The following is an 18,716-nucleotide window of genomic DNA, read 5'->3' as shown; positions in this document are numbered from 1 at the left end:
CAACTTGGGCCAGTGAAGCAACATCCTCCACAACTAGACTGAAGAACAAAACGACAGCAACTTGTCTGTTCCCCTTCCCCCAATTCCCCAGCACTGTTCCCATTCCCCAATTCCCCAATAAAAATCTTAAAAAATATATATATATACACACACACACATACTCACTGGAGCTTGTTTTATGCCACATCCAGCTCCATTTTTGAAGGATGTCCTGGTAATTGGAGAACCCTGTTTTTTACCCATCAAATCCTAGGACTGGTGGAGAATGTTAAGGATTTTCTCACTAAATGCCTTCACTTTTTGGCTGAAGAAACGAAGGCCTTTGGCCAAGATAAGATAAAGCCAGATTCTTAGTTGAAATTTTTCGATTCCATGTGTTGTGGTGCTTTGTTCTTTATGAAAAGTATCTTGCTTTAAAAAAAAAAAAGTATCTTGTTGAAGCCATGGTTTGTTTGTTCTTTTTTTTTTGCAAATTTTTTGTTTAGAAATGCAACATGGTAGCCTTAGTTTATATATTTATTTAATAGATTCTGTGTTTTTAGATTTCATTGAGCAAATTTCTTATTTTACCATTGCTTTTTGCATTTGAATTAATCTATTTGGGTTCAGCTTCCTTCTGTTTTAATATTTCTTTCAACAAAAGTCTGGGTGGAATTACAAATTGGTGCAGCCACTATGGAATCTGGTGTGGAGTTTTCTCACAAAAATTAGAAATAGAACTACCTTATGAATCAGATATATACTTCTGGGTATATACCTGAAGAAATCCAAAACACTAATTTGAAACGATAGATGCATCCCTATGTTCATTGCAGCATTACTTACAATAGCCAAGCTATGGAAGCAACCGAAGTACACATCAGTAAATGATAGGATAAAGTAGTGGTACAAATACAAAGTCTGACAATTAAATTCGTGAACTTGTTGCAACGATGTTGCTAACCATTTTTGATATCAGAGGGATTATTCATTATTATTTTGTACCAACTGGACAAACAGCTAACCAAGTTTACTATTTGGAAGTGCTGAAAAGGCTGCATGAAAAAGTTAGGTGACCTGAACTTTTCATCAACAATTCATGGCTCTTGCATCATGACAATGCACCAGCTCACATGGCACTGTCTGTGAGGGAGTTTTTCTCTAGTAAACAAATAACTGTATTGGAACACCCTCCCTACTCACCTGATCTGGCCCCCAATAACTTCTTTCTTTACCTGAAGATAAAGGAACTATTGAAAGGAAGACATTTTGATGACATTCAGGGCATCAAGGGTAATATGATGATAGCTCTGATGGCCATTCCAGAAAGAGTTAAAAATTGCTTTGAAGGGTGGACTAGGCACTGGCATTGGTGCATAGCTTCCCAAGGGGAGTACTTCGAAGGTGACTGTAGTGATATTCAGCAATGAGTTGTGCAGCACTTTTTCTAGGATGAGTTTGCGAACTTAATTGTCAGACCTTATATTCAATGGAATATTGCTCGGTCATAAAAAAGAATGAAATCTTGCCATTTGTGACAACATGGATAGACCTAGAGGATATTACACTAAGTGAAATAAGTCATACTGAGAAAGACAAATACCGTGTGATCTCACTTATATGTGGAATCTAAAGAACAAAATAAATGAACAGACAAAAAAGAAAGACTCATATGTAATGGAGAAGAAACTGATGGTTGCTAGAGGGGAGGGGAGTTGGGGAGCTGGGTAAAAAAAAGGTGAAGGGATTAAGAAATACAAATTGGTAGTTAGAAAATATTCATGGGGTTGTAGGGTACAGCATAGATAGAGAATATAGTCAATAATGTTGCAACAACTATATATGGTGCCAGGTGAATACTAGACTAATTGAGGGGAATCACTGCATAAATTATATAAATGTCTAACCACTATGCTGTACACCTGAAATTAATATAAAATAATAGTGTCAACTATAACTAAAATAATACAAATAAATACTTAAAAAAATTTTTCCTTTCAGCATAAGTCTGTTAATGGTAAACTCTTGGTCTTTGTCTGAAAATACATTTTGCCTTTTTTCTTGAAATAATTGATTCTGAGTAACGGTTATTTTTACTCAGTCCTTCTAGGATATTATTAAACTGCTGCTTTTATAAGTCTGCTATTTTCTAATTATTGTTACTTTGTAAGGTTTTTTTACCCTCCTTTTTTCTCATTGCTTAAAAGCAGCCTTTAAGCATCCCTTAATGTTTGATATTTTGCAGCTTTCCTACCCTGTGTCTAGATGTGGCTATATTTTTATTTATCCCATTTAGAACTCAGGTTTCTGGACTCTAATCATTATTAATATTTTTTAATTTCAGAAAATTATCCATTATTTTTTTCCTTCATTTTCTTTAGTCTCCTTTGGGACTCTTATTTCGTGTACGGTGGATTGTCTGATTTTGTCCATTTCTCTTAATCTTGCTTTCATATCTTCTATCTCTTTATCTCTCTGAATTACTTTCTGGTTAATTTTTGTACCCACCTTCCAAATAACTAATTCTTCAGCTGTGCCTAATTTTACAATGGATAATGAATCAATTGAGTTTTTTATATCAGTGACTGTATTTTGCTTTTTAAGAAGTTCTTTATACCTCTCATTTAAAAGACTTATGAGAAAATGTCAACCTACATAAAAGTAGAGAAAGAATAGTACATTAATAATTTTAGACTTATTAATACAAAAAATTTCAAAGATAGTATACAGTTCTTGTATAACCTTCACCCAGCTTCTCCTAATATTAACATTTTATGTAACCATAGAATAGTTATCTAGATCATGAAATTAATGTTGATACAATACCATTAACTAATCTGTAATACATATTTGAATTTCTCCGGTTTTCCCACTAGTGTTCTTTTTCTGGTCTAAGATTCCATATTGCATTTAGTTGTTTTCTCCTTAGTCTTCTCTAATCTGGGGTATTTTAGCAGCCTGTGTCTTCATATCCATGACTGTTTGATGATTACTGGTCAGTCATTTTGTAGAATGTCCTTCAGTTTAGATTTTTCTGAAGTTTTCTTGTGATTAGATGCAAAGTTATACATTTTTTACTGGAATACCGCAGAAGTGATGTTTTGCTCTCCTCAGGGCATCAGCAGGTACACTGTGTATTGGGTTGTTGGAAAAGTCATGACATATTTTGTCTATGTTTTTCAAAGGTCATTTATTTATATAAAGAACAAAGATCAATCAATGATATATTGCCAGTTTTGTTCGATAATCTTTTCCATTTTTCAGTGAGCTTCATAATTCCTCGTTCATAGAAGGACCTGTCTTTATTTGTGAAAAACTGAACAAGGTGCTGATTTACAGCCTCATCTGAATTGAACGTTATACCACTCAAGGAGTTTTGAAGAGAGCGAAACAAGTCTGATGCGCAAGGTCAGGCGAGTATGGTGGGTGTGGCAACACATCCCATCCAAGCTCCAATAATTTTTGACGGGTGATCAAACTTGTGTGTGGTCTCACGTTGTCACGATGGAACACAACTCCTTTACAATTAGCAAGCTCTGGAGGTTTCTGAATGATGGATTCATTCAAACTGTCCAATTGCCGACAGTAAACATTCAAATTGATTGTTTGGTTCCTTGGTAGGAGCTCAAAAAACACACCTTTAAAATCCCACCACACTAAGAGCATAGCCTTCCTCTGATGAATATCTGCTTTCGATGTCGTTTGAGGCGAATCATCACATCGGAACCACGACCATTTGTGTACCACATGGTTGTAAACAATCCACTTCTCATCACTAGTTATTAGTCGCTTCAAAAAAGGATTGTTTTTCTCAAGTTTAGTGAACATATTGCAGATGTTTATACGCGCTATCAAATGAACTTCTTTGACTTCATGCGGAACCCAAATATCGAGCTTGCTTATGTATCCCAGCTTCTTCAGGTGGTTGTGAATGCTTGCATGATAGATGTTCAATGTTTCTGCAATCTCTCGTGTCGTGTAACGTGGGTTTGACTCGATCAATGCCTTTCTTTTGTCGTCATCAACCTTGGTGGGCCTCCCTGACCGAGGAGCGTTGTTGAGATCAAAATCACCTGCATGGAATTTTGTGAACCATTGTTGACATTGACGTTCTTGTAGAGCATTGTCACTGTAAACTTTATGCAACTTTTCACAAGCTTGATGTACATTCTTCCCTTTATGGAAGTAAAACAGTAAAATATGGCAAAAATGCAGTTTTGTCTTCTATCTTCAACTTGTAAAATCTCCAAAACTCAACCAAATTGCTGGGTTTTTTTTTAGAATGAAGCTAGAACTGTCAGTAGTCAAATGTCATGGCAATAACATAGATGCGAATGACGCTAGTACTTCCAAAAATGAATTAGTGCCATCTGTCGCAAACATGCGTCATGACTTTTCCGACAACCCAATACATCTTGGCAGTGTTGCATTGGATCACTTGCTTATGGTGGTGTCTGCCAGTTTTAATTTTTTTTAACTGCATTTGCTGTTTTGTTTCCTTGTAATAAGTATTTGAAACTATGTAATTATCCTGTTTCTCATCATGCTTTTATCCACTAATTTTAGCGTTCTTTAATGGTTTTTGCCTGCAGTAGTTATTACTGTGGTACTTGTCAAATAGTGATTTTTCTAGTTCCATTGTTTCTTCTACATGCATTATTGGCTAGAATTCTACCTTAAGGAAGAGCTGTCCTGTCTCTCCCACTTATTTATTTATTCCGTTATTTATATTAGTATGGACTCATGGACATTTGTTTTATTCTCTTATAATCATTTACCGTCATCATTTCTCTGCTCATATTGTCTCAGATTTGGCCATTGGGATCTCCTTCAAATTTGTTTCTGTGTCCTTTTGATAGTCTCTCATTATTTTTTAAGCACTTTTTTTTTTACAGTCTGACAACACAAGATGTTCCAGACTTAATCGTGTCCTTTGCCTCATCCTTGGAATCAACCATTTCTTTAAGGAGTTCTGGAAAATGGTATTTAGAAACTAAGATCTGGAAGCTAGGTGTGTTCATTGCTACTGGTCTTTCTTCGCTAAAAGCCATCTCAGTGGACAGAGTTAGGAAATACACGTATATATACACATACACCTAGTTATATGTGTTTCTGTCTGTATCTACATATTTAAAACACGAGTTCATGTTGATAGCTCCAATTCCAATCCACCACCACACAATTACATTATAGTTTTCTCCCTTTCTTTTTTTGTTACTCCATTCTGTGATAGTGAGATACCTGGTTCTCATCTGCTGTATATTTTTTCATTTGCTCAATTCTCATGTATAAGGGTTTCAGAATTGCTAACCTATACTCTTGTGAGAAACACATTTACTATTTAGAATTCAATTTGATGAAAGTATTGCCAGTAGAGTCAAAATACTGTTTTCCAAATTTATTTAGGTAATTTCTTTCCCACTCATTGCAATGCGGCTGTTCTTTTGTAATTGATTTATTACTGATTGTAATCTGTTTTGAACCCCGCCCTGTCCCCCGCCCCCCATGTTCTGGTTGATTTTAATTATTGATTTATTTTGGTGTTATGTGAAACAATGTTTCACAGAGCTAGAAAAAACACAAAAAGTTGTACTTAGAGTAGTATTCTTCCTTTCCATCCCTTCTATTGGTCTGGTTCCTCCTTTGATATCCTGTTCCCACTTATCATCTATAGATATTTTAATCTCATTAATTTTGGGTTTTATTTTCTTGAATCCTTTTTGCACAAATGAGCTGACACATATATTTTCTTATAGTCCCTTTTTTCTTACATGAAAGAGTAACATAGTAAAGATGATCTTTTGCACTTCAATTTTAATTAACAATTCAACCTGAATATCAGTCCATATCATTTCAGAGATCTTGCTCATTCTTTTTTTTGTGACTACATAGTATTCCATTGTGTGGGTGTACCATAGTTTATTTAACTATTCTGCTCTGTTTAGACATTTAGGTTCTTTTAGTAGCTGAGATATTTAAAAGCAAACCACCCAGTGACATCTCATTTGTGAATATTTTGTATCTCTGAAAAATAGACATTTTCTTCTCCAACCACAGTACCATTGTCTTCCACACCCCAAAATGAATAATTCTTCAGTAAAAAATTACGCTGTCCATATTTAGATATCTACAATAATCTCAAATGTCCTTTTATAGTTGGTATGTTTGAATCAATCCAAAATAAGGTTTGCAGGTTGCCTTTGGTTATGCCTCTTAAGTGTCTCTAGAACAGTCCCCCCCTTTTCTTTGTCACCCTGTTAACTTATTGAAAAGATTCTGTAGATACCCTGTAGAAAGTTCCAGATTTTGAATTTTCTAAGAGATCTTTGACTTATTTATATCCCTTTATGTTTTCTATAAAGTGAAATTTATAATAGAAGACTTGGTTATCAATAAATTCAACATTTTGGCATAGGTAGTACTGAGTACTTTAAATCATCACATCAGAAAGTACATAATGTCCAATTGTAGTGATGCTGAGGTTGTTCATTAGGTTCAGATGGTGAAAGTGGAATATCTTTATTGTAACATTGAGCTTTTCCTTTTATATCCTTCAAGTAATTTGTGGAATCATTCTTTTGTACCAGGGAAACTTTTAGTTCCTTATCTATTGTTTGTTTTAGCATCCACTGAGGAGCATTTCTTGTATTTCATTAAGGATGTCTGTTACTGTCTTATGATGTCTTGTCTCATGTATTTTATTTCATCTTTTATGTGTTTTAACCATTTAAAATATTTACAGTCTCCATCAGATTGTTCCGTTGTCTGAAGTTCTTAGAACTCCACTTCTGTTCTTTGTTATATTTGCTGATTCTTGCTTAAGGTGAACTATTTCCTTAGGTGTTTTCTAGTTTTGGATTGTGAGCTGATCTTCAGAGGGGTTGTCTATGAGAATCCTGAGTGGCTTCATGGGGGGCATATTCCTCCAGAGGGGTTTTGGTTTGCTTTTGCTATGCATGCTAGAAGTGTTTCCAGGGACAACTTTATTTTTTGCTTTTAAATTGAAGTATAATTGATATACAGTAAAATGTGCAGACCTCAAGTGTGCAGTTTTGACAAGTGTGTACAATTATGTTATCACCCTGTTCAAGCAGGGATCTTCTTTTATGTTTAGTTTTTAGAATTTGGAGTTCCTGTATATGTCAATAGAATAACTTTAAACTCTAAACCTATGTGAGGGCTGTCTCCTGGTTACACAGTCTTTGTTGATTTTTCCCATCTTTTTAGTCTAGACTGAGACAGAAAAAATGCTTTGCTTCGCTCTGCGAGTGGCAAATTTTTCTCCTTGTTCCCTGAAGGTCTGGGCTTTGTGCAGAAATCTTACTTAAAACGCAGTGCTTCTTGTATGTTGAGGCCTTATCTTCTTCCCTGCCACTGAAATAGAATTGCCTCAATTTCTGACATGAGAAAATCCTACAGGGTTGCTGTAGCATGTACTACTCTTTACTTCCCTGTTCATTTTTGGCTTTCTAGAGAATTCTCCTAGTTTCATGATACCTTAGCTCTACATTTAAAGGAGTGTTTATATATTTTTATTTTGTGTATATGTATGTCTTGGGCCATTTGGGCTGCTATAACAAAATACCACAGCCTGAGAAACTTATAACAGAAATTTATTGCTTGCAGTTCTGGAGGCTGCGAAGTCTAAGATCAAGGTGCTAGCATTGTCCCTTTCTGGTGAGAGCCCTCTTTCTGGTTCATAGTTGGTGACTTCTTGCTGTGTCTTCACGTGGGAAAGAGCCTGGGTGGTCTCTCTGGAGCCTCTTTTATAAGGAACTAACTATGTTCATAAGGACTCTGCTCTCCACTGAGCATCTCCCAAACGCCTCACATCCTAATACCATCTATCATCATTGAGAGTTAGGATTTCAACGTAAGAATTTTGAGGAGACACATTTTAGACCACAGCAATATATAAGTCAAATAAAACTTGGTTTAAAACAGTGGTTCTAGGTGTTTTGTAAAAGGAGGATTTTCTGGTTATCTTGTTACCAAATTACCATAACTTTCTTATTGGGGATATGTATTGGGCATTATTAATACTTAACTAACATGTGTATTAATAAAGTCTTTAAATTATTGTTAGGATTATATAAATAACTTCAAGGATCATGAAGGGATTTATGATCTGGTATAGATCTGGTTTTCTTAATTTTTATGACTCAATTCTTAATGTTTTCTTAATTAGCCATCTTTGTATATAATTATATCTTGTAAAGGGTGAAAATTTATCACGTCAATTTAGATTTATTGAAACTGAACATTTTTTAATTTTTTGGGGGGGGACATTGGATTCAGATCGAGTATAAATATTAGATTAGGGGCTTGTGAATATTTTGGAAAATTTATTATTTTATCCTTAACTAATTGTAAAAATTACATGCTTTGGTTTGTAATAAATTTGCATAAAATGGCTTGTATCTAATCTGATTGTCAGTTGAGATATATTTACTATCATAAGAAATTCTGGCATCTTGAAAACTTAATATTCTTTTTACTTACTTTAATTATTTCCTAATTAAAAAGAGGCCTATCTTCTACTCTTCACTTATTTAAAAATTATTTTCCAGAAAGCATTGCAAGTGGATATGAGGGCAGATACAGTAATAAAATTATATTTGTATGAACACTAGCGAACAGCATATAACAACCTGGTAATGGTTTACATGATTTTTGATGACTAGCAGATGTGCATACTGTTGCAAAGTGGAGCTGTAACCACATATATTTAATTCTTCAGTATCAAGTAAATATGTTTATCTTCTCTTAATTCAAAGTCAAAATAGAACCCATTGAAACCAAAGTAAATTAGAGGCCAAATAGGCTACATAAGTGGAGAGTTAGTAATAACTGTTTCTGAAGAGAGACTTTTCCTATATGAATCTGTAGCCTGGATTTTGAGAAGCCATGGCAGTTATCAAACACTTGCATTTAGTATCCTAAAGGATGCAAAAATTGGCTTTTAAATATGATGCCAATAGAAAAATCTTTGCAGAACATATTACACAGATAGTTGAATTTAGCAACCTTATTAGGTACTTTTAGGTAACCATAGGTTTCTAAGCTAGGTTAGCTGCCCAAACAAAAACAAAACAACTAAGCCAAACCAAACCTACTGCTTAAAATGTGTGCCCCAATTATTAATTTTGGAAGAGTCCAAAATAAAATGATGACGTCAAGGTGTTTACCTCATAGTCTAATTTTTTTTTGACCATGCAACAATGTTGTTTATTATGTACAGATTTTTCCAATTATTTCCTCAATCTGTCCATACACAGAAAAAATAAGTGTACTGTTTAACGTATTAGAACTTGCAGAACTGATCATTGCCTAAGAAGGGAAAATGACCCCTAAGACATGCTTAATGCAGAGGCCAGTTCATCTGCCTACCCCCAAGAATGTGGAAATGAACATGATAGACTGTCCCCCATCTGAGCCTTCGTTCACCACCATTCGATAACCCTTCTTCAGGCCCAGATCAGCAGCACATTTCTTGCCAACAATCATTAAATGCCCAAGAAGACTTGCATCATCATCTTCTGCTACAGAAATCTGGGATATATGCTTCTTGAGTATTACCAGAAAATGTGTTGGTGCTTGAGGGGAAATGTCATGGAAAGCAAGACACTGGTCATCCTCAAAAATGATTTTGGCTGGGATTTCCTTGCGAATGATCTTGCTGAAGGTTGTGTTGCCACCAGGCCAGGCGGCCTGAGCCTTAGCAATCTCATTTGCCATCGTGGCCTCCCTCCCACGCTGCCTTCCGAGAAGCTCAGAAGGAGGGAGGCCATAGTCTAATTTTTAGGTAGCTGGGTTAAGGGAGGTTTTAAGCCTCTTTCATTTTAATAATAGAAAATGTTTATGTCATATCCTAGGAGAGAATCTAGAGAATGCTTCCCCCCTCCTCGGGGATTTTTTTTCCCCCCCTGCATCCTGAAGTCTATTCTGCTAGCAGTCTTGTGTTTTCTATTCTACTAGCTGATCTTTAAATGAAAAATTTACACCTTTCTCTTATTGGCTGGTGCCCACACCCCCTTTAAAGATTAACTCTGTCTTAAAAGTAAATATTGCTTCTTATTAAAGAATGACACCTTTATGTCATTCAAGCTTTTAACAGGTACCCTTTACCATATTAACAGGTTTCTTCTTATTCATTCTCTTATACAGCTTTAACAGTCTGTATATCTTATATATTTTAGTGCTGGAAATGACCTTCCCTTACCTCTTCAATGTAGTTATAACTCGTGGTGATTTATTTGATATTCATTGACCCCATGATGCTTTCTGTTGGCAAATCTGCTTTAGTTGTGTAAAGTATCTGGAAATTTTGAAGTTACAGAATAATTTTGAAAAACTACAAAGAAAAACCCCTAAAGGATCCAATAAGAAAATTATATAGAATAGGTTTGATGTGAAAAATTGGAAAGTTGAAAAAGCTTGCTGGGGATTTTTAAAGCTCTTTTGTAAACTTTCTTTGGAATTTTTCTAGTTCACATAATCCTTTTCTGATCCATAGAATGAACCTTTAATTTCTTTTAGTACCTAGAGCAGTAGAGTCTGTCACACTTGTAGAGCTACTGTATATTTGTGCCATGTCTGGATGACACGTATTTGAGGGCAGAGCATTCTAGTCTTGTCTTGCACTGCACTTATACTAAAGGGTATAAATTGGTTTTCATATGACAGTGTTAAAATATTGTAACTCAGATTTGTCCCCTCACCTGGCCCAAATAAAGTCCTCAGATAATCATCACCCAAGATCTACTTTGGATACAAAGGATACTTTATCTGATTTTGGAGGACAATCCAGTGAAAGTTTTCTTTTGTCTCTCCAGGGTTTTTCTCCCCTCATGTTGAATGATGAGTTTGGGTTTGCAAAATGGAATGCCCAGTGAAGTCAGCTGCCACGGTTCTCCAACATCACATCTCTCTACAGTGTCCTCTGAACAGGGATCAGTAGTTTCTACTCCTTTTGGATCAGCTTCAGTGCTGCATCCCTTAGTGTCATGAATGCTTCTTTACTGGCTCTCTAAGACCCGTTGCCATTTTTCTGTGCTTCTTGGAGAAGGATAGTCTCTCATAAAGCAGATTCTGAGCCTGAAGCATAGGGAAAAATATATTGTGACAGCTGTGGAGAAGACCCTCATTCTGCTGTCAGATTATTGCATTGACTGGAGACACCCACTTGTGACATTTTAGGAATATCATTGATCTCTTTCAGGCCCTGTTTCTCATTACTTTCTTTGGATACATGATTTAGCTGCCTTTTGGGAGTGTACCAAATGAGGATTTGGTACCAATCTTACCACTAAAAGTGAGTGCCAACTTTTATAGAATAGTCAACTGAAGCAACAAGGGCTTTGGTTTTTTTTTTTTTAATAGACTTTATTTTTTAGAGCAGTTTTAGGTTCATAGCAAAATTGAATGAGACAAAATATTCCTCCCTGCTATCCCTTTTGTCATTGCTGTCATTGTTTCACTTCTACATAAGCTGTAATCATGAAATACATTGTTGCTGTTATTATGAACAAACTTGTTGCTATACCAATTAAGAATAAGAAAAATAAGTTTTTATAGTTATTCCTTCTCTAATGTTCTTCCTTTCTTTAATGTAGACCTGCGTTTCTTACCTGTATCATTTTTCTTCACTCTGAAGAACTTATTTTTCAAGTGAGGCTTATAGGTAATAAATTTCCTCAATTTTTGTTTGAGAGTCTTTATTTCTCTTACATTTTTGAAGGATAATTTTGCAGGGTACAGAATTCGAGATAGGTAGGTTTTTTTTCCTCTGAACACTTTAAATATTTCCCTCCAGTCTCTTCTTGCTTACTTTGTTTCAGAGAAGTCAGATGTAATTTTTACCTTTGCTCCTGAAACATAAGGTGTTCCCTACCCCCCACCTCACTCGTGGAGTTTTTGTCAAGATTTTCCCTTTTATTTTTGATTTTCTGGAGTTTGAATATAATATGCTTCAGTGTAGGTTTTTTTAAAAAAATACTGTTTACTGTTTTCTGAGCTCCTTTGAGTCTGTGGTTTGGTATCTGACATTAATTTGGCAGAAATTTTAAGTCATTATTGTTTTGAGTATTGCTTGCTCTTTTTCTTTTGATATTCCCATTACATATATGTTACACCTTTTATAGTTGTCTCACAGTTTTTGATATTCTGTTTCATTTTTTTCTTTCTCCAGTCTTTTTTCCCTTGCTTTTCAGTTTGGAAATTTCTGTGGACATATCCGTAAGCTTATACTTTGCTTCCCTTAAAATAAGACCTAACTGGAAAATAAGCCCTAGCATGATTTTTCAGATGCTTGTAATATAAGCCCTACCCCAAATATAAGCCCCAGTTAAGATCGTCAACCAGACATGACTGTTTGAATAAATGTAGATTTTTGTACATGAATAAATGAATAAATGTAGATTGTTGGAGCAAAAATTAATACAAGACCTGGTCTTATTTTCGTGGAAACACGTTAGGTGGTTTTCTTCACTCTGTCCAGTCTACTAATGAGACTTTTAAAGGTATTCAGTTCTATTAAATGTTGTTGATCTTCAGCCTTCTTTTTGGTTCATTCTTAGAATTTCCATTTCTCTGTTTATATTATCCAGCTGTTCTTGCATGTTCCCTATCTTTGCCATTAGAGTCCTCAGCATAAACAATCATGGTTGTTTTAAATTTCTAATCTCATAATTCTAACATGCCTGCCATGTCTAAGCCTGGTGCTGATGCTTGCCCTGTCTCTTCAAACTGCTTTTTCCTTTATTATGCCTTGTAATTTGTTTGATGAAAGCTGGACATGATGTGTTGGGTAAAAGGAACTGCAGTAAAGAGGCCTTTCGTACCGTGTTGAGGTGTGGGAAGAAGAGAAGTGCTCTGTAGTTCTCTGAGTAGGTCTGTCTCTTAGGGGGCCTGTGCTCCTGGGCTGCGAGCTTCACAAATGTTTCTTTCTCGTTTTTCTTTCCTGTTTTCTTTTCTGTTAGGTGGGACAGGATGGCTAGAGGGGACTGGAGGTGGGTATTTCCCTTTCCCTCTGGTCAGTTAGGATCTGATGAAACCCCAATATGTAGGTTAGGCTCTGGTAAAATAGTTTCTTTTGAGGGCAGGCTTTGATAAGAATGAATGCTTGGATGGATTTCAGAATGGTTACTTTTTTCTCTCTCTGCTGGAAGCATGAGGGGATTTTCTTCGGTCTTCACTATGAGTATCTGGTGGAGTTCCTAGAGGTAAAACTCAAAAAAAATCTGAGGGTCCCCTCACGACTGGTTCCCCCTGGAGTTTTTAGCTTTCAGATTTGTCCACACTAAGCCTTCAGCAATTTGTCAATTACAGATTAGATTTTCCTACCTGGTACTGGTTCCTAGACAGGTTTCTGCTTATAGGTTTCTACTCTGATAAGTTGTGATTCTCTGTATCTACCGTTCTGTCTCTCCAATTTTGGGGGTAGCAGTTTGCTCTATGACCTTACTTTTTTGATGGATCCAAGAAGAACTGTTGATTTTTTTAGTTTGTTCAGGTTTTTGCTTGTTGGGATGGATTGATGACTTCTAGGCTTCTTACATGCTGGACTGGAAATCGGAAGTTAGAGCTTTGCTTTTTTGCATTGAAAATCTGAATATATGAAGAATGGGTAAAGAATAATACGATATTTATTAGCTAGAAGGATCTCACATAGGTATATAGTTAGGAATCTTAGTTTTGATAGATGAGTTCCTGGCATATTCAGAGTTTGTAATTTGGATTGGGGCCGGCATCCAGGGAATAGAATCTGTATGCTCCTGTGCCTTATTTATATTCCCAGTCCTAGTCTGGTTCTCAGAACCATTGGCATTAGACCTAATAATGCTGCTATTTATTACAATAAACGGCTTACAGCAAACAAATGCTGTTTAGACTAGACCGATTTTGTTTAAAAATCCTTGCAGTGAGATTGAACTAAGTGAAGCCACATCCGCTCAGTTTATACATAGGAAGACTGAAGTGTAAGTGAAAGCAGTAAAATCAATTCATAACTGTCTTTTAAAGCTTCCATTAATTTATTAATCATAGAAGTGTAAGTGAAACTTTCAGAACTTGGTTGTAAAATAAAGTATGAAATCTGTTGTCTTACATAACTGTAACATTTTTCCTTTGAAGCCTAATCATGAGCAGATAACTGTTAGTAATCCAGAAGCAAAGTTTTCTGAAATGAGTCTCCTCAGAGGTTGTGAAAAAATGGTCTGTACATGGAGATAAGCCTACAAACATGTAGACTTTTTACTCTGTTCAGAATTGAAGGAAACTTTGGAAATGTGTATGTTTGCCTGAAGGAGTGGTAACGTTATTTGTAAAATGTATATGTAGAAGATGAGAAGCAACATAGAAAAAGCACACTGTGCATTTGTCAGAACCAATATAACTTTACAGCAGAAAGTGAACCTTAATGTATGAAATTAAAGAAAACCATTTGGGAGGATAGAGGATGGAACTCAGACTGAGACAGAAAAATCCAATTCTATTAGAAATGTATGAAAAAAATCTCACTGAAGAGAGTGGGGAAGGAAAAAGATCCTGACCTAAGTAACTTTGGTAATGCATCGAACCTGTAAGACTAAAGGGAAAGGAACTGCACATAAGCAGTGTACTCTAGTTTGATAATGTCGCTTTCCATAGAGGTATGATTCTGATTCTATGCAAGAGTTAAACAGTTAAGTGAAATAGATGGCAGATGTTGGGAGTCAGGTTTCTCATCATTAGAATGGGAAGTTACATATAAGCAACTTCTTGTTTGAGGCTAGAATGATCCACATGGTAGTGGATCAGAATTGGAGACATCAGTATGAGCTCATGTTTCATATAGATCCAGCATACATTTTAAATGAGTTTAGTTTATTAACCTCAGAGCAATAAAAAATAGACATGTCAGCCCTGGAATTAATACAGTTTTTTATAATTAAGGTAGGGAAGAGTAGTAGAAAAGTATATTATAATTAATATTTTCAGTATTTGCTTTAAAAAGTATTGTAGAATTTGTCAGATCTCATAGAATGGGGTCTTAAGTCCTAACCTGTGTATTACTGGTTATATTGTTTAATGACCTTGGACGTGAGGGAGAATTGGTAGTGACACAAATACAAATCCCTTAATCATAGAGTAACGATGTATTTTGCAGTATTTGTAATTTTGTTTAAATTATTGTTAAATATATGTGGTATGCTCTGTGCTTTTCCCTCATCCCCAAGGGGACACATAGCAACAGAATTTCAACGTAACTAATACTTGTATCTAATTTTCAGTTAAACAGTTTGTGGCCAAGACTTGTAGAATGGCCATTTTCAAGTCATTCTGGGAGGCTGAGATTAATGACTATAACATGCACATAAAGGTTTGGGAAAATTTAGATCCTATTTTTTTCTTTTGATGAAATGAAGGGTTTGGATGAAATAATTAGGGAAACATTCTTAAAAACCTTGGAGCATCTTTATAATTTTTATTATGTTTAGTGAATGGCATAAATGCTTACCGCATTTTCTGGGAGAATGATTTGAAGTATTTTATCTTGGTGTTGGACTGTGTCAGCTATAATTTTGGGTTCAGCAAATAGAGTCACAGTGTAATTGAGATTTAATTGATGGTTTTTCCAAATTGACCTAGGAGTAATTTGCCAAATGCTTTATAGATTTGTCCTAGAAATACCGTGTAGTGTTTTCTAGAGTTGTGTATACTACTTCTATTACTATGTATTTACTGTGTATTTTCTGATGTTACAAAGACACGTCTATAAGGAATGATAATAGTTTGGTTTTATTCTCTTGTTACAATGCAGATTCTGACTTAGTAGTTCTAGGGTAGAGCCCAAGAATTTTGCGGAGGCTGTTGGTCCATGGACCACATTTCGAGTACCCGTAGTAAGGCTTTAGAGCAAGAGGTGTGCTCCCCACTCTCAGTCCCTGGCAATTGCTGATTTGTTTTTTGTTCCTATAGTTTGCCTTTTCCAGAATGTCGTGTACATGGAATCACACTGTGTGTAGCTTTTTGAGATTGGCTTCTTTGGCTCAGCACAATACATTGCAGATTCATCTACATTGTTGTAGCAGTAGGGTTTTTTTGTTTAAAGATTTTATTGGGGTATTGGGGGAGGGGAACAGCATTGGGGAATCGGGGAAGGGGAGCAGACAAGTTGCTGTTCTTTTGTTCTTCAGTCTCGTTGTGGAGGACGTTGCTTCACTGGTCCATGTTGGTATTGTGATCATTGTGATCTTCCCTGCTGAGGCAGATCGGTCGCCGGCCATTGGACGGCTGCTCACGGCAGCTCACGCTGGCTGCCAGCCACTCACGGTAGCTCACAGCAGCCCACTGTAGCTCCACTGCAGCCTACGCTGTCGCTGGCAACTCACGGCAGCCCAGCTCCAGGTCGAGCTGTTGTTCACCATCTTAGCTGTAGAGGGCGCAGCGTCACTGGCCCATGTGGGATCTGAACCGGGGCCCTGCTGCTCAGAGCTCGCGCTCCCACAAGCCACTTGGCCAACCCCTCATTGTGGTTTTAATTTGTATTTCTCTAATGTCTAATGATGGTGAGCATCTTTGTATTTAATCTCATTTGTATATCTTCTTTGTTGAAATATCTGTCAAATCTTTTGCCAAGTTTTATATATTTTTTCATTTTTGTTGAGTTTTGAAAGTTATGATTTAGTCTGGATACAAATCCTTTATCAGATAGATATGTGTTTGATGAATCTTTTCTCCTAGTCTGTGACTTGTCTTTTCACTCTTAACATCTTTCAAAGAGCAGACATTTTGTATTTTGATTATCAGTTTTTTTCTTTTAGGGATTATGCTTTTGGCTTTCAATGTCAAATCTTAGAAATCTTTACCTAATCTAAGGCCACAAAGATTTTCTCCTATGTTTTTTTCCAGATGTTTTGGGTTTTACACTTAATTCTATGACCCATTTTGAGTTAAGTTTTGTATGTAGTATGTGGCATGACTAAGGTTCATGTTTTGGCATATCAATGTCCAATTGTTCCAGACCAACTGTCCTCCATTGAATTGTCTATCTTTACTGAAAACAAACTGAGTATATACTATATGTGGGTCTATTTCTGGTCACTCTGGTCTGTTCTTTTGATCTTTGTGTCTGTTGTTTTGTCAATAACATGCTGTCTTGATTACTGTAGTAAAGATGGTAAGTCTTGAAAACAGTATGAGCTCTCCAAGGTTGTTTTTCATTTTCAAATGTGTTTTGGCAACTCTGGTCTTTGATTTTTCAAGTGAATATCATTATCAGCTTGTCAATTTTTAATTAAATCTTGCTGGGATTTTGATTAGGATTGTAAACCCTGATTAGCTTTGGGAGAATTGGAATATAAACCATATTGAGTCTTTCAGTCTGTGAACATGGCATGTCTCTTCATTTATTTAGGTCTTTGATGTCTTTCATCACTATTTTGTAGTTTTCAGCATATAGATCCTGCACATGTGTTGTTACATTTGTACCTACGTATTTCATGTTTTATAATTCTGTTGTAAATGATACTGTTCAAATTTTTAAATTTCCAATTTTTCATTGCTTTTGTTTAAAATCTAATTGAGTTTTTATCAACCTTATATCCTGAGAGCTTGCTCAACTCACATATTGGTTTTAGTAACTTTTTGTAGATTTGTTTTTATGTTATATAGATAATCATGTCTATAAACAGGCTTTTTTTTTTTTTAAGTCTGTGCCTTTTCTCTCCTCCCCCGCCCCACCCCATTCCACTGGCTAAGACATCCAGTAGGATATTAAATTGAAACAGTGAGCGCCAACATCCTTGCCTTATACTCCAAGTAGCATTCAATCATCCATCATTATTTGTGGTGTTAATTGCAGGTTTTTTATAGATATGCATTATTAAGGTAAGGAAGTTATTCTATTGGGTTGTCGGAAGTCATGACATGTTGCAAAAATGCGTCATGACTTTTCCGACAACCCAATAGTTTGCTTAGAGTTTTTATTATGAATTGGTGGTGAAGTTTTTCAAATGCCTTCCTGTATCTATTGAGATGCTAAATGGTTTTTATTTAGTCTGTTACTATGGTGAGTTTCACTGATTTTCTGATATTGAACCAGCCTTGCATGCCTGGCATTAACCCCACTTGATCATGATGTACTAACGTTTATATATTGTTTGATTTAATTTGCTAACATTTTGTTGAGGGTTTTTGCATTTGTGTTTATGAAAACATTGGTTTGTAGGTTTTAAAATTTCTTCTGTAATGTCATTTTCAGATTTTGGAATCAAGATAATGCTGGCTTCATAAAATGCACTGGGTATTTATTGCTCCCTCCTATTTTTGTGTGGACTTGGTATTACTTAGTTTTGAAATATTGGGTGGAATTCACCAATTTAGCCATCTAGACCTTGAGTTTTATTTATTGTAAAGTTTTAAATTATGAGTTTAATTTCTTAAATAGGTATAGGACTGCTCATATTATCTATTCATGTGAGAACATTCATAGTTTGTGTCTCTGTCAAATTTTGGGGAATAATGTAACTTTCTGATGCTGTTTTTGTTGTTGCCGTTCTTTTTTTATTTTGTTTTTATTAGTTTCAGTATATACAACAACATAATGATTAGACATTTACACCCCTCACAAAGTAAATGTCTACTACCCCTCTACTACCCCTTTGACATTGTACATAGCTATTACAGTACCATTGACTAATTCCCTATGCTGTACTTTACATCCTGTGACTATATAAATATATTTAATTATAGTT

General features: G+C 35.6%; 1 protein-coding gene and 1 pseudogene across 2 annotated transcripts in view; one reads left to right on the top strand and one right to left on the bottom strand.

Annotated features, from left to right (window-relative positions):
• LRP6 (LDL receptor related protein 6) overlaps nucleotides 1-18,716 on the top strand; it is a 133,798-nt gene that overhangs the window by 24,783 nt on the left and 90,299 nt on the right. The window lies entirely within an intron of this gene.
• On the bottom strand, nucleotides 9,341-9,717 carry LOC109383126 (histidine triad nucleotide-binding protein 1 pseudogene; annotated as a pseudogene).

Source organism: Hipposideros armiger, unplaced genomic scaffold (genome assembly GCF_001890085.2).
Source record: "Hipposideros armiger isolate ML-2016 unplaced genomic scaffold, ASM189008v1 scaffold_76, whole genome shotgun sequence".
Classification (NCBI taxonomy): domain Eukaryota; kingdom Metazoa; phylum Chordata; class Mammalia; order Chiroptera; family Hipposideridae; genus Hipposideros; species Hipposideros armiger.
Note: the sequence above shows the minus strand (reverse complement) of the source record. Positions and strands in the feature narration are given on the sequence as shown.